Here is a 14,054-nt window from a genome sequence, read left to right as displayed (position 1 = left end):
GATGGAATGAAATAAAATAAAACATTTCCAGTAGCTAAATGTAGATCACAGAAACATGAATTACTTTTCCTTATATGTTGATGCAGGTTTTTGAAATGGACACATTTGTTGTTAAAATTTCGGACGGCTCTTGCTGGCCGAGTAGCTTCACGGGCGGGTAACAGAGACGCGGAGACAACGGCTGGGCAGGGAAGCTGTATTTCTTTATTCAGGAACAACGATTCATAAACTAAGACAAACTAATCACCAAACAGAACTCTGCTGTCTCTTTGCAGCGGCGCAAGCACTCTCTCTCTTACTCTCCAACTCAGGAACTCAGGAACCCTCCAACTCTGGCACTCTGGAACTCTGGCGGGTTTCCTAGGGGCGGGGCCAAGCGGGCCCGCGAAAACTAACTGGACTGATCTAATTCTCTTGGTGGGGGAGGGCTAGAACAAACCAATGTAAAGCATACGACACACATTAAAATATTTTATTTATTTTTAATAAGCGAGACAAAGGAAGGAGAGGGATAGAGATAGAAAGACTAGAGAACTACTTAGCTCTGGCTTATAGTGGTGCTGGGGACTGAACATGAGACCTCAAAGCCTCAGACATGGAAAAGTTTGCATAATTGTTATTTCTCCAGGCCAAATGAACACGGTTTATAATAAAAAATTCTTGTTGTAAATAGGATTTTGAAGTGGAAATAGAGGCCTGGCTAAGCACTCACATTACAGTGTGCAAAGACCCAATTTTAAGCCCCTGGTCCCCCACTTGCAGGGGAAAAGCTTCATGAAGTGGTGAAGCAGGGCTGCATGTGTCTCTCTGTCTCTTTCCCTCTCTATCTCCCTCCACTCAATTTCTATCTGTCTCTATCAAATAAATAAATAAATAAATTTTTAAAAAGTGGAAATACACCTTAATGTATTGGGGGTGTTTTTCCTAAGGAGGGGGTGTAGGATTTCACCAACCACCAATCATGTTTGTTGAATTCACCTGATGAACAGAGGAAGTCATTCAAAATATGTCAACTCTGAAACATAAAAGTTATTTGTAATGATAAAGACAAAGAAAGAAAAATATACACTGCAACAGAAAGCCTGTTGTGGATCCCTTCCTGCTAGAGGTACTTTTATTGATATTTTGTTGTAATAAACTATCCTTAAACAAACAAACAAAAAAGTTATTTGTAATTATAAAATCAGAATAAGTTGACTACTTATGACTTTATCGGGAATTAAGCCATCCAAAATCAAAATAAAATTCCTATGTAGGGGGAGTAGGGCGGTGGCACAAAGCACAAGGACTGGGGTAAGAATCCCGGTTCAAAATGTGTCCTTCCCCAGAGCCCCACCCTACTAGGAAAAGAGAGAGACAGGCTGGGAGTATGGATTGACCAGTCAACACCCATGTTCAGCGGGGGAAGCAATTCAGAAGCCAGACCTTCCACCTTCTGCAACCCACAATGACCTTGGGTCCATACTCCCAGAGGGATAGAGAATGGGAAAGCTATCATGGGAGGAGATGGGATATAGAGATCTGGTGGTGGGAACTGTGTGGAGTTGTACCCCTCCTATCCTGTTTTGTTAATGTCTCCTTTTTTAAATAAATAAAAATAATTAAAAAAGAATCCCGGTTCCAGCCCCCGGATCCCCACCTGCAGGGGAGTCACTTCACAGGAAGTGAAGCAGATCTGCAGGTGTCTATCTTTCTCTCCCCCTCTCTGTCTTCCCCTCCTCTCTCCATTTCTCTCTATCCTATCCACCAACAACGACATCAATAACCACAACAATGTTAAACAACAAGGGCAACAAAAGGGAAAATAAACAAATAAATATAAAAAAATTAAAAAAAACTTCCTATGTAGGGGTTAATCTTGAAACTATGATGCTGTAGTTGTGATAAGATACTTGACAAAACTCACTTTCACTCAATTCACATCCTGGCTTTGATTCACCCCAAATATTGCTCATATATACAATGCTTATAGTTCCCTCTCAAAAAATGCTAGTCTGACCAGTTGGGTTGTCTGTTCTCAAAGTGCCCTCGTGCCACTAGCATCCATAATCGGATTTAGACACTTTGTCTATAAATGAGGTGTATTTGACATGGTGTCACATTGGTTTTCTTGGAGAGTATGGTGAAGAACTGAAAAAGTCACATATCCTTCAAGTGTCATTATTACTCGTTAAGTAATACATTTTAAAAATAAATATTCTGGGGGTCGGGCAGTAGCTCAGCGGGTTAAGCGCACGTGGCACAAAGCGCAAGGACCGGCAGAAGGATCCCGGTTCGAACCCGGCTCCCCACCTGCAGGGGAGTCACTTCACAGGCGGTGAAGCAGGTCTGCAAGTGTCTTTCTCTCCTCCTCTCTGTCTTCCCCTCCTCTCTCCATTTCTCTCTGTCTTTCTCTCCCCCTCTCTGTCTTCCCCTCCTCTCTCCATTTCTCTCTGTCCTCAACAATGACATCAATAACAACAATAATAACTACAACATCAATAAAAAATAAGGGCAACAAAAGGGGGGGAAAAGTATAGGAATGCTTCCAGTGGAGGGGATGGGATATGGAACTCTGGTGGTGGGAAATGTGTGGAATTTTCCCCCACCCCCCACCCTGTGGTTTTGTCAGTATTTTCTATTTTTTACTTTGTAAATTAAAAAAAATACAACATAAAAACTGAGGAAGGGTCAAGATAACCTGAGCTGTGATAACGGTGGAGTTCATCCTGGAGGGTGTGTAGTGGTTACAGGCATCTATCTTTACAAGACTTTTGAGGGTAGAATGACTTTAATAAGACAGACAGACCTACAGTCTGTAGATTTTACTCACCATAAATTTCTCTTAATGACTTAACTAAAAAAAAAAAAAGATGTTTTAAGGTTAGGCAGAGCTGTTTTGTTTGTTTGTTCATTTGTTTTTTTTTTTTAGAATTGGAGTCACTGTGAAATTACTAACACTTTGGTAAACCGCAACTCAAAAAGCCTATTTTCAGAGAAGAAAAACAGGCGGAAATAGAAGGGGATTTTGATTTAGAGCAGTGGTAAGAAGACGAGCTGCATCTATACAGCTCTAAAGAGCAGTTTGTTAACTAAATGGTTTCTCGATGGAAGGCTGATGTTTATCAGTATGTACTCCTCAGAAGTGCAGCTTGTTAATCTACAGGGAAAGATATCTGGGCACTTTTGTTCCCCAAATGTGGTAAGGAGGAGGGAAGCTTGACAGCTACTCTTGGATCTGTATTTATAAAACAATAATGAACTGTACTTCTGCTTCTGGCTAATCACAGACCTTTCTTTCTAAGATACAGAGTCATGCAAGTTTACACATGCCCACATGCCCATTTCACCTGATTCTGGCACAGCTGTCAGGAGATACATATCAGCAGATGTCAGTGTTCTGAAAGAGCTGGTTCACAGGGCATTCATTGCATACTTCAGTCCTCAGAAAACATCACCCCACTGTTACTGGGAACTGCAACTGTAATCCTGACAATTCACACACACACACACACACACACACACACACACACACACACACACACACACACACACACACACACACGTACGCACGCATGCACGCACGCACGCACGCGCGCGCGCAGTGAACAACAAAAATGGAAGCACCCAAGCCCGAATAAAACCAATGAGTCAGGAAGTTGTTATGGTTGGGTCCCTGCACCTCCACATGCCTCCTGCTTGTTGAGGTTTGCCTTGACTTGTCCACCTCAAAGAAGAAACTAGAAAGAGGCTTGCTGACCACAGACTCCCCAGGACTGAAAGTTGACCAATCATTACATAACTGGACTGACTTGAAGCCCCAATTTGCACAGTGGATGTGATGGTGAACTATCCTGCCTTTCTTTGTACTTAGACCTGCTGCCCAAACTGGGCAACTTGGGCAGACAACTCAAATACTTCTTGGCCTTTGCCCTGGGACCACAATTCTCAAAACCAGGTCCTTGCTGAAGTTTAAAACTGGAGGTGTGTGTGTTTTAATATTTATTTATTTTCCCTTTTATTGCCCTTGTTTTTAATTGTTGTTGTAGTTATTGTTGTTGGTATTGATGTCATTGTTGTTGGATAGGACAGAGAGAAATGGAGAGAGGAGGGGAAGACAGAGAGGGGGAGAGAAAGATAGATACCTGCAGACCTGCTTCACCACCTGTGAAGGGACTCCCCTGCAGGTGGGGAGCCGGGGGCTCGAACAAGGATCCTTACACCGGTCCTTGTGCTACGTACCACACACGCTTAACCTGCTGCGCTACCGCCCAGCTCCCTGGAGATGTGTTTTATATTGGGTTGATCTCAACTGGGCTAACTACCACCTTTATGTGGAGATTTCACTTTATGATTCAGGCCATTTGTAGTATAATTACAGTGTAATGTTACTGCACACAATTCAATTAGCCATAAAGGGTGGAAGGAGCGTAAAAAGCACTTTGACATGGATTCAGGGGACTAGATGCTGTGGAGTGGAAGCAGCTGAGAGTCCCTGCAAGAAGGGAAGGGAAGGGCCACTTTTCCTGGGTGAGGGTACAGAAAGTTCTTGAAGATTTCTGCACCAAGGGTGGAGTCCAGAATATATCTCAGTTCTGGACCTATTTGATACCCAGATTCATACCATATTTCAAAGATGTGTTATCACAAACACCTGTGGATTTATTGAGTTGTCGGAGAAGTCATGATGCACTTTTTCATAGAAAAACAGAAAATTGGGGGCCGGGTGGTGGTGCACTGGTTAAGCACACAAAGTACTATGTGCAAGGACCCAGGTTTGAGTCCCCACTCTCCATCTGTGCCTGGGATGCTTCATGAGTAGTGAAGCAGGTTAGCAGGTCTCTCTCTCTCTCCCTCTCTCTCTCAAGTGTTTATTGTTGAACAGAGACAGAGAAATTGAGAGGAGAGGGGGAGATAGAGAGGAAGAGAGACAGAGAGACACCTGCAGCACTGCTTCACCACTTGTGAAGCTTTCCCCTTGCAGGTAGAGACCAGGGGCTTGAATGTGGATCTTTGTGTACTGTGATGTGTGCACTTAACCAGGTGCACCACCACCTAGCCCCAATGTCTATCTTCCCCTCTCCCTCTCTATCTCCCTCTCCCCTCTCAATTTTTCTCTGTCCTGTCAAATAGAATAGAATGGAAAAAAATAGTCACCAGGAGCAGTGAATTCGTAGTGCCAGCACTGAGCCCCAGCCGATAACTCAAAAACAAAACAAACAACAAAACAGAAAATACGTCATGACTTTTCCAACAACCCAATAATTTAGGTGGGTTTACTAGCAAGTGTTTCCTGTTCTTACTTCTTTAAGTTGCACTTTTGACTGTTGTCACTCTCTGTTCTATCCCCTTTTCTGTGCTAGTGCAGAGCTGTTAAGTAGCCTCCATGTTTCCACCAGTTTGAGTTATGATGATTATTATGTGTATACAAATGCACACTATGATCTGTCAGGATTATTATAATAGCCATACAAATGACAAGGTGGTAAGGAAGCAAAGTGACAAGTCCAAATTTCCTAACTACTAGTAGTTGCACTCAGAAACTGCAGACACTATTGTTGTTGCTTCTAACTTTATTTATTTATTTATTTATTTATTTGGTAGGACAGAGAGGAATTTACAGGGGTGATATAGAGGGACAGGGATAGACACCTGCAGCCCTGCTTCACTATTCATGAAACTTTGCCCCTGCAGGTGGGGACCAGGGGCTTGAACCTGGATCCTTGTGCATTGTAATGTAATGTGTGCACTTAACCAGATGCACCACCGCCTGGTCCCCACTACTATGATTTTTCTACTCGCTGAAAGTAGAACATTGGAACCACACAAAGTGAAAAAGTGATTACCACGATTTTACATGGCAAAATTTTAAAGTGCCTCCAGACTGCTAAAACAATCTACCAAACCATACAGAATATTACTTAAAATAACACTAATGCAGGGGCAGAGTCAAGATGGCGACTTGGAGACAACACCTGGTGTGAGCTCCAGAAAGAAGCAGCTTACAGCCTGGGACTCTCTGGAGAGGCCACCAGGTTCAAGATGCTACCATGATGCCAACTGGACTTCTCTGGACACACAACCCCACTAATGTGTCCTGGAGCTCTGCTTCCCCAGAGCCTCGCCTCACTAGGAAAAGAGAGAGGCAGACTGGGAGTATGGATCGACCAGTCAACGCCCATGTTCAGCAGGGAAGCAATTACAGAAGCCAGACCTTCCACCTTCTGCACCCCACAATGGGTCCATGCTCCCAGAGGGATAGAGAATGGGAAAGCTATCAGGGGAGAGGAAGGGATATGGAGTTCTGGTGGTGGGAATTGTGTGGAGTTGTACCCCTCTTAGCTTATGGTTTTTGTTGGTGTTTCCTTTTTTATAAATAAAAATTTTTAAAAAACAATAACACTAATGCAAAGTAAAAACAGAAAAGTTCTCAAGGGAAAGCAGGCAAGTGCTTGTTGATTGGGTTGTACACTGCCTCTATCACAGCTGCCGCAAAACTAGTACTGAGTAATACTGAATAACAATGCTTTTTGCTTTTTATCCTAGAAGAGAAAAATTCAGAAGCTGTAAACAGATTCTAATGTACATATTTCATAAACTCTCGAACATTCACACAAAAAACAAAAAACAAAAACACCTGGGGATTGGAACTGGGCATTGGCACACCCCATAGGTAGGTGCACAGCACACGTGCTACAGAGTTCAAGGACTTGGGTTCAAGCACCTTGCCCCCAACCTGAAGGGTGGGAAGCTTCACAAGTTGTAAAGCAACGCTACAGGTGTGTGTGTGTGTGTGTGTGTGTGTGTGTGTGTGTCCTTCTATCCCCCCTCCATCTTTCTCACTCTCTGCCTCTCTTCCTCCCTAGCTCCCCCTTTCCTCTCAATTTCTCTCTATCCAGAAATAATAAAAACATTTTTTTTTAAAATCATGGTTAGTTGCTCAACAATTTGTTTGGCTTCGTATGTTAACTCTCTTTTCAGTCACCAGGTTCCAGATGCCATCAGGATGCCGGCCAGGCTTCCCTGGATTGAAGACCCCACCAATGTGTCCTGGAGCTCAGCTTCCCCAGAGACCCACCCTACTAGGGAAAGAGAGAGGCAGACTGGGAGTATGGACCGACCAGTCAACGCCCATGTTCAGCGGGGAAGCAATTACAGAAGCCAGACCTTCCATCTTCTGCAACCCACAAGGACCCTGGGTCCATGCTCCCAGAGGGATGGAGAATGGGAAAGCTATCAGGGGAGGGGGTGGGATATGGAGATTGGGTGGTGGGAATTGTGTGGAATTGTACCCCTCCTACCCTATGGTTTTGTTAATTAATCCTTTCTTAAATTAAAAAAAAATCAGGGGCTGGAATATGACTTACCCAGTAGAGCACATACTTCACCACATGCAATGACCTGGACTGGAGCCCCTAATCAACACTGAAAGCACCTACGTGGGAGAAGTTTCAGTATGCAGTGGGTCGATGCTGCTGTGTGTCTCCTATCTATCTATCTATCTATCTATCTATCTATCTATCTATCTAAAAAGAGTCCGCAGAAGGCTGGGCAGTGGCACATTTAGTGAAGAGCACAGGTTCAAGCCCCTGCTCCTTGCCTGTGGGGGTGAAGGGGGTTCATGAGTGAGTGAAGCAGGTCTGCACATCTCTCTCCCCTTCTACCTGTTCTCCCTCTCAATTTGTTTTGTCAAATTAAAACACAAGAAAGAAAGAAAGAAAGGAAGAAAGAAAGAAAGAAAGAAAGAAAGAAAGAAAGAAAGAAAGAAAGAAAATGGATTCATAGCAGTGGATTCATAGTGCTGGCACTGAACCCCAGCAACAACCCTGGTGGCAATTAAAAACAAACAAAAAGCCTTGAGAAGCGTCATCGAGGAGCAGAAGAGTCATGCAGATAAGGAGCCCCAGTAATAACTTTGGTGGCAAAATTAATTAATTAATTTAATAAACATAAGAAGAGAGATTGTGGTATACACGGGTGATAAAATACTCCTCAAAAGAATGTACACGAGACCAGGAAATGCTGCCTCTGCTTTTACACCCACAGTAGAAGATGAATTTAAGGCTTGAATTATACAAGGTTTTTCAAGAGTCAGCTGATGGGGGTTGGGCAGTAGTGCAGCAGATTAAGTGCATATGGTGTGAAGTGCAAGGATGGGTGTAAGGATCCAGTTCAAATCCCAGGTCCCTACCTGCGGGGCGGGGGGTGTCACCTCACAAGCAGTGAAGCAGGTCTGCAGCTGTCTATCTTTCTCTCCCCTCTGTGTCTTCCCTTCCTCTCTCTATTTCTCTCTGTCCTATCCAACAACAACAACAGCAATAAGAACAATAACAAGGGCAACAAAACGGGGGAAATAGCCTCCAGAAGCAGTGGTTTCATGGTGCAGGCACCCATCCCCAACAATAACCCTGGAGGCAAATAAATAAGTAAATAAAAAAAATAAAGCCAACTGACTACAAACTCCACAGAGAATGTTACTTTCCATGGAATTTGACTTGGGCAGTTCAGGCCTAGAACAGGATTTGATCCAACAAATACTGGAAGAATGAACATATAAAAAGAGTGAATAAAACAAGTAGAATGAACTCACAAAGGCATGTAAAAGCAAGTATTGGGTTGTTAGAAAATATGCAAAAATGTGTCATGACTTTTCCAACAACCCAATATTTCTCTTCTAAGGGATCCCAGCCAAAGCTAAAGGAAAGGGATTTGCCCAGCCGACAAATTGTTTGGGCTCATGGGAAGAGAGGCTAACGGGCTAAGTGCTCATCTACTGCTACAAGTCTTAGGAGATCTTACTTGCAAGGTACTAATCAAATTAACAAAATAATAAACATGTTTCCCCCACAATTTGACCAAAAAGGAGTAATTGAAAGTCTGTATTCATAATATCAAAACAATTGGACAGTGTCTGGGAAGATGGCGTCAGAGTTGAGACTAGGACTAGAAAGCTGAATCAGGGCAGAGAGACGCTCCCAAATGTGGGAAAAGTATAGAAATACTGTTAATTATAAACTCCATTGATCAATCTGACCGAGGGTCCATGTCTATTCATATTTAGCACAGGAGCCTTTGTAACCTCTGCATCCCTGTTGGTCTGAGCTCACATTCCATGGTCTAGGCTACACTCATTCCAGGTCCAGTCTTCCTTAAATGGTAGAGTGTGTTGACCCAGCCTCCCTTCAGAGAGTGGGGTAATTTCTATCATCGTTGTTCTGCACTGAGGGCAAGGTCCTGCAGAGGCCCACAAGAGGGTTTATGATGCTGTTCCTGGTGGAGATGACCTCTTCCGAGACAATTCTCTTAGCCCACCTGCATGTTAAGCTTTCGGGCTCAGGAAAAAACTAGTAACGTCATGGGCCCCTTGGAATATACCTAAAAGACTTCCTAGCTTCTTCCAACATGAAGATCTCACTCTCATCTGCTGTACTTTTACCTTTAGGTTCCTGATTATTAAGCCATTTGTTCTGCTGTACCTCAACACTTTTCAGCCACCAAGTTGCAGATGCTACCATGACACCAACCTGACTTCCGTGGGCAGATGACCTCACCAATGTGTTCCTGGAATCCCACCTCTGCAGAGCCCTACTCTGCTAGTAAGGATAGAAACAGGCTGGGGGTATGGATTGACCTGTCAATGCTCATGTCCAGTGGAGAAGCAATTACAGAAGCCAGACCTTCTACCTTCTGCACCCCATAAAAATCTTTGGTCCATACTTCCAGAGGGATAAAAATAAAAAAGCTTCCAATGGAAGGGATGGGATATGGAACTCTAGTGGTAGGATTTGTAAGGTATTGAATCCCTGTTATCCCACAGTCTTGTCAATTATTAATAATAATTGGACATACTGCACCTATCCCACCAGAATAAGTATACATAATTTTTTCCTACAGAAGGTGGGTCTTACTTATTTTTTAAATCATATTACTTGGGTGAGGGGTAATGGTTTACAGTGCAGTTATTAACACGTGGGCATAACTTACCATCTCCCCATTAAAGTTTTGTGCATGAGACTCTCATCCACAATTAGGTCCTTTTCCAACATCATGTAACAGAACCTCAAGGTTCTCTTCAGCCCTCCCTGTCCTTTCTTCCCCAGAGTCCTTTGCAATCTACTGTATTCAGTCCAAGTTTTGCTTTGTGTTTTCCCTCTCTGTCCTTATTTCTAAAGTTCTACCTATAAGTGGGATACTTTGGTGTTTTCCCCTTTTTGACTCATCTCACTTAACATGAAGAAGAGAGTTTTTATCTCTAGTGTTGATAAGAAAATATTTAGGTAAAGTCCTTCCCATTTCCTTCCCATTTTAGTTACGACACTGCTATCTTTCTTATACCTTTTTTTTCTTGCCTCTCCTTCCCAATGTACCTACAAATATTCACTGCTTTTATTATTAAACCCTTCGTAAATTTTTTCTTACTCATCACCCAGAAACCTCAATGTCACCCAATCCCATAAACTTGTCAAGTACAAAATTTACACGACATCCAAAACCAAGCCTCAGCCTTTACTTAAGAAAACCCAATAATTACTTGGCTCTCTTAACTCAGATATTTCATCTAATCTGGTACCAACCACCCCAAATTAGCATTTTCCTACCCCCTCCTTGTCAACAGCATTAAATGACTCAGCCCGGGCATGCACCAGTGCCTTCAGCACCCAGGGTCTGTGCTGGCATCCTTGTCATGTTAACTCGTTTTCTAGCGCTTTTCTTTGGTATTCGTTCATTTACCCTGATGATCCCTCTCCACTTTAGCCGTCTCTCTAGTTTAAAGGCTATCAAGTTTGGTTCTTTTGCCACATAGTAATGATGACAGAATATAACCCATTAGATGACATGATGTGGAAAGAATTTCCTGGATGTGTAATGGTTGAGAGAAAGATTACCCATCCTAGGTGGCCAGTCTTCAAATACACACTTTGCATAGGGAAGTGTACTTAATACTAAATTACACTGAACTTTAATGAGTCTTTGATGCCTGAGAATGCACTGCAGGGCTATTGCAATATTTATGACTCATCAGGAACACCCATGATAACTCGATTGTGCATGCTGGGATGGCTGCTGATGGAGGCATCAGGTTTACTTCCACTCAGTGGCTTCCTGGCATTGGACAGGTATAACTCTCTGAATGTCTGGAAAAACTCTAGGAAACCCCAACTGGCTTCTTAAGACGTAAGTCTTCTAAAATGATTTCATTCATTCAATGAATGTTTTAAGGTCTTATCATGTGCCTGACAGAATTTATAAATGTTGGAAGCATGATTTCCTTCCTTACGTACCTTATCACACAGGATAGGTATTCTATGTCCAAACTTTCTGGTTAAGGTTCATTTTTGCCATGTTTTTTTTTTTCTTTTTCCCTCCAGAGTCATCGCTGGGGCTCGGTGCCTGTACTACGAAGCCACTGCGCCTGGCGGCCATTTTTTCCATCTTTTATTGGATAGGACAGAGAGAAATTGAAAGGGGAGGGGAAGGTAGAGAGAGGGAGAGTAAGATAGAGACACCTGGAGACCGGCTTCACTGATTGTGAAGCAAGCCTCCCCGCCCCCACAGGTGGGGAGATGGGGACTTGAACCAGGATCCCTGCACTTTGTACTGTGTGTGCTAAACTGGGTGTGCTAGCAACCGGCCCTCGCCACTTTCTCTACAATGATAAATTGTAGCAAACGAAGTTTAACATTTCAGAGGGTCTTCCTCTTAATTTATGTTAGGTTATAATGCACAATGTAGAACTTGAGAATATGTTCTCATATATATTGAGATTATGATATGGATTTTAAAATTATTTTCAGTTTATTGTTCATTTTTCTAATTACAAAAGAGAACTGTACCCAAACTTACTCCTATATAAAGCTGAGATGACCTCAAAAACTGATATAAAGACGTGGCCCAACTCCTTTGGCATGTAACCCGTCAATTTTGTTTTTTTCTTGCAAGGGGATAGACATGCATTCTCTTATTTGATCCCTTAACTTTACTTAAGATTTAATTCATTTAAAGGAATAATGGAGAAAAATGGAGGGAATGGGATTCTACAGGCCAGGAAGTACTCTTGGCTCTGTTAGTGACTAAGGTCCCACTTATATTTCCCTGACTTCAGCTTCCTCAACAGCTTTAAAATGAATGTGTTAGTACTCTGTCCACTTCAATTAAAAGAGAAATCAGAATAACTGGGTGAGACTTTACATGAGATATTGAACTATATCTTAGTTGCTACATTTTGAAATTACATTTTAAAAAATGCACTTTTACCCCACTGATATGTCCTGGAACTCCACCTTCCCAGAGCCCTATTCCACTAGGAAAAGACAGAAACAGGCTGGGGGTATGGAGTGACCTGCTAACACCCATGTCCAGCAGAAAAGCTATTACAGAAGCCAGACCCCCCACCCTTTGGACCCCTTAAAGATCTTTGGTCCATACTCCCAGGGGGATAAAAAACAAAGAAGCTTCCAATGGAGTGGGTGGGATACGGAACTCACGTGGAGGGAACAGTATTCCTCTTACCTCCACAATCTTGCCAGTCATTATTAACTCACTAAAACAAACAACAAAACCCCTGCACTTTTGACATTAAGCTGTCAATGGAATTCTTGACATTTTCCTGATGTGCATTTCAACAGAATTAAAAAAAAAAAAATCTACCACACCAGGTTAGATGAAATACATTTTTTTAAAGTTTTTTTTTCTTAGTATATTTTATTGGATAGAGACAGTAAGAAATCAAGAGGGAAGGGGGGAGAAAGAGACCTGCAGCCCTGCTTCAACACTTGCAAAGCTTTCCCCCTGCAGGTGGGGACTGGAGGCTTGAACCCAGGTCCTTGCGCACTGTTACATGTGCACTCAGGTGTGCCACCACCCAGCCCCGAAATACATCGTAATGGCATTTCATATAATCTTGTTGAAAACACGCAAAAAAAATAAATACCTCTTTTTTCTATTGTAGGATAAACAGTACCTTGTGATGAAAGCTAGGTAAGCACTAGCATCCTATCTGATAAACTGAAACGAATGTCTCTTTTCTCTATTATTCCTTATCTCTTGACAGAACACACAGAGCTATAAGAAGTTCAAAGTGTCTTTCTCAGTTGCTGCAACCTTTATACTCTGCAGGTTACTACATGTATTTGCATTATGAAGAGCTGAGACTGTGATAAACATCATTCGTAAGTCTATTTGATTCCTTTTTCCACTTCATGGAATACCTAATCTCAATATATACAAGAACATATATTCTCAATTCCAGTATTCTCTCTAGGCAATCATAATCACTGTTTGCGTGAGTCTCCAAGAGGTTGTAATAATATTTAAAAGCAAGGGATGAGGCAAAATCTACCTTTGAGAATGACATCTGCAGAAAAGGACATGTAAAGAGAATTTATTAAGCAATGGAACTGAGCTTGGTGGTTAGTTGGTTTAAACTCTTTACTTTCCATTCGGATTATCTAAAACAGCATCTACTTCAAGTTGAAATGTTTTGCCAAGCTAATCATTAAAAAATATAGTAATTCCTAACTTGGGGGAAGTGTTCTGCAGAGAATTTTTTTTGCGGGGGGGGGGGGAGTTTGAGAGATTGCACTCATATGTTAAAGAATATATATAGCTTTCCTAAGCTATCAGGGGAAGAGATGGGATACGGAGTTCTGGTGGTGGGAATTATGTGGAATTGTACCCCTCTTATTCTATGGTCTAATCAGTGTTTCCATTTTATAAATAAAAAGTAAAAAAAAACGCTGCATCGCGGGGGTCAGGCAGTAGTGTGAAGTAGAGGGACGGTGCAAGGATCCCGGTTTAAGCCTCCAGCTCCCCACCTGCAGGGGGATCACTTCACAAGCAGTGAAGCAGGTCTGCAGGTGTCTATCTTTCTCTCCCACTCTCTATCTTCCTCTTGTCTCAACAACACTAGAAAAAAGATGGCTGCCAAGATTAATGGATTCGTGGTGCAGGCACTGAGCCCCAGAGATTACTCTGAAGACAAAAATAAATAAATAAATAAAAGGCAACAGAACAGGGAAGATTTTGAACAAATGCTTCCCACCCACTTTTTTTTTTAAATAGATAAAAGTACGTAA

This window comes from Erinaceus europaeus, unplaced genomic scaffold (genome assembly GCF_950295315.1).
Source record: "Erinaceus europaeus unplaced genomic scaffold, mEriEur2.1 scaffold_846, whole genome shotgun sequence".
Taxonomy (NCBI): Eukaryota; Metazoa; Chordata; class Mammalia; order Eulipotyphla; family Erinaceidae; genus Erinaceus; species Erinaceus europaeus.
Note: the sequence above shows the minus strand (reverse complement) of the source record.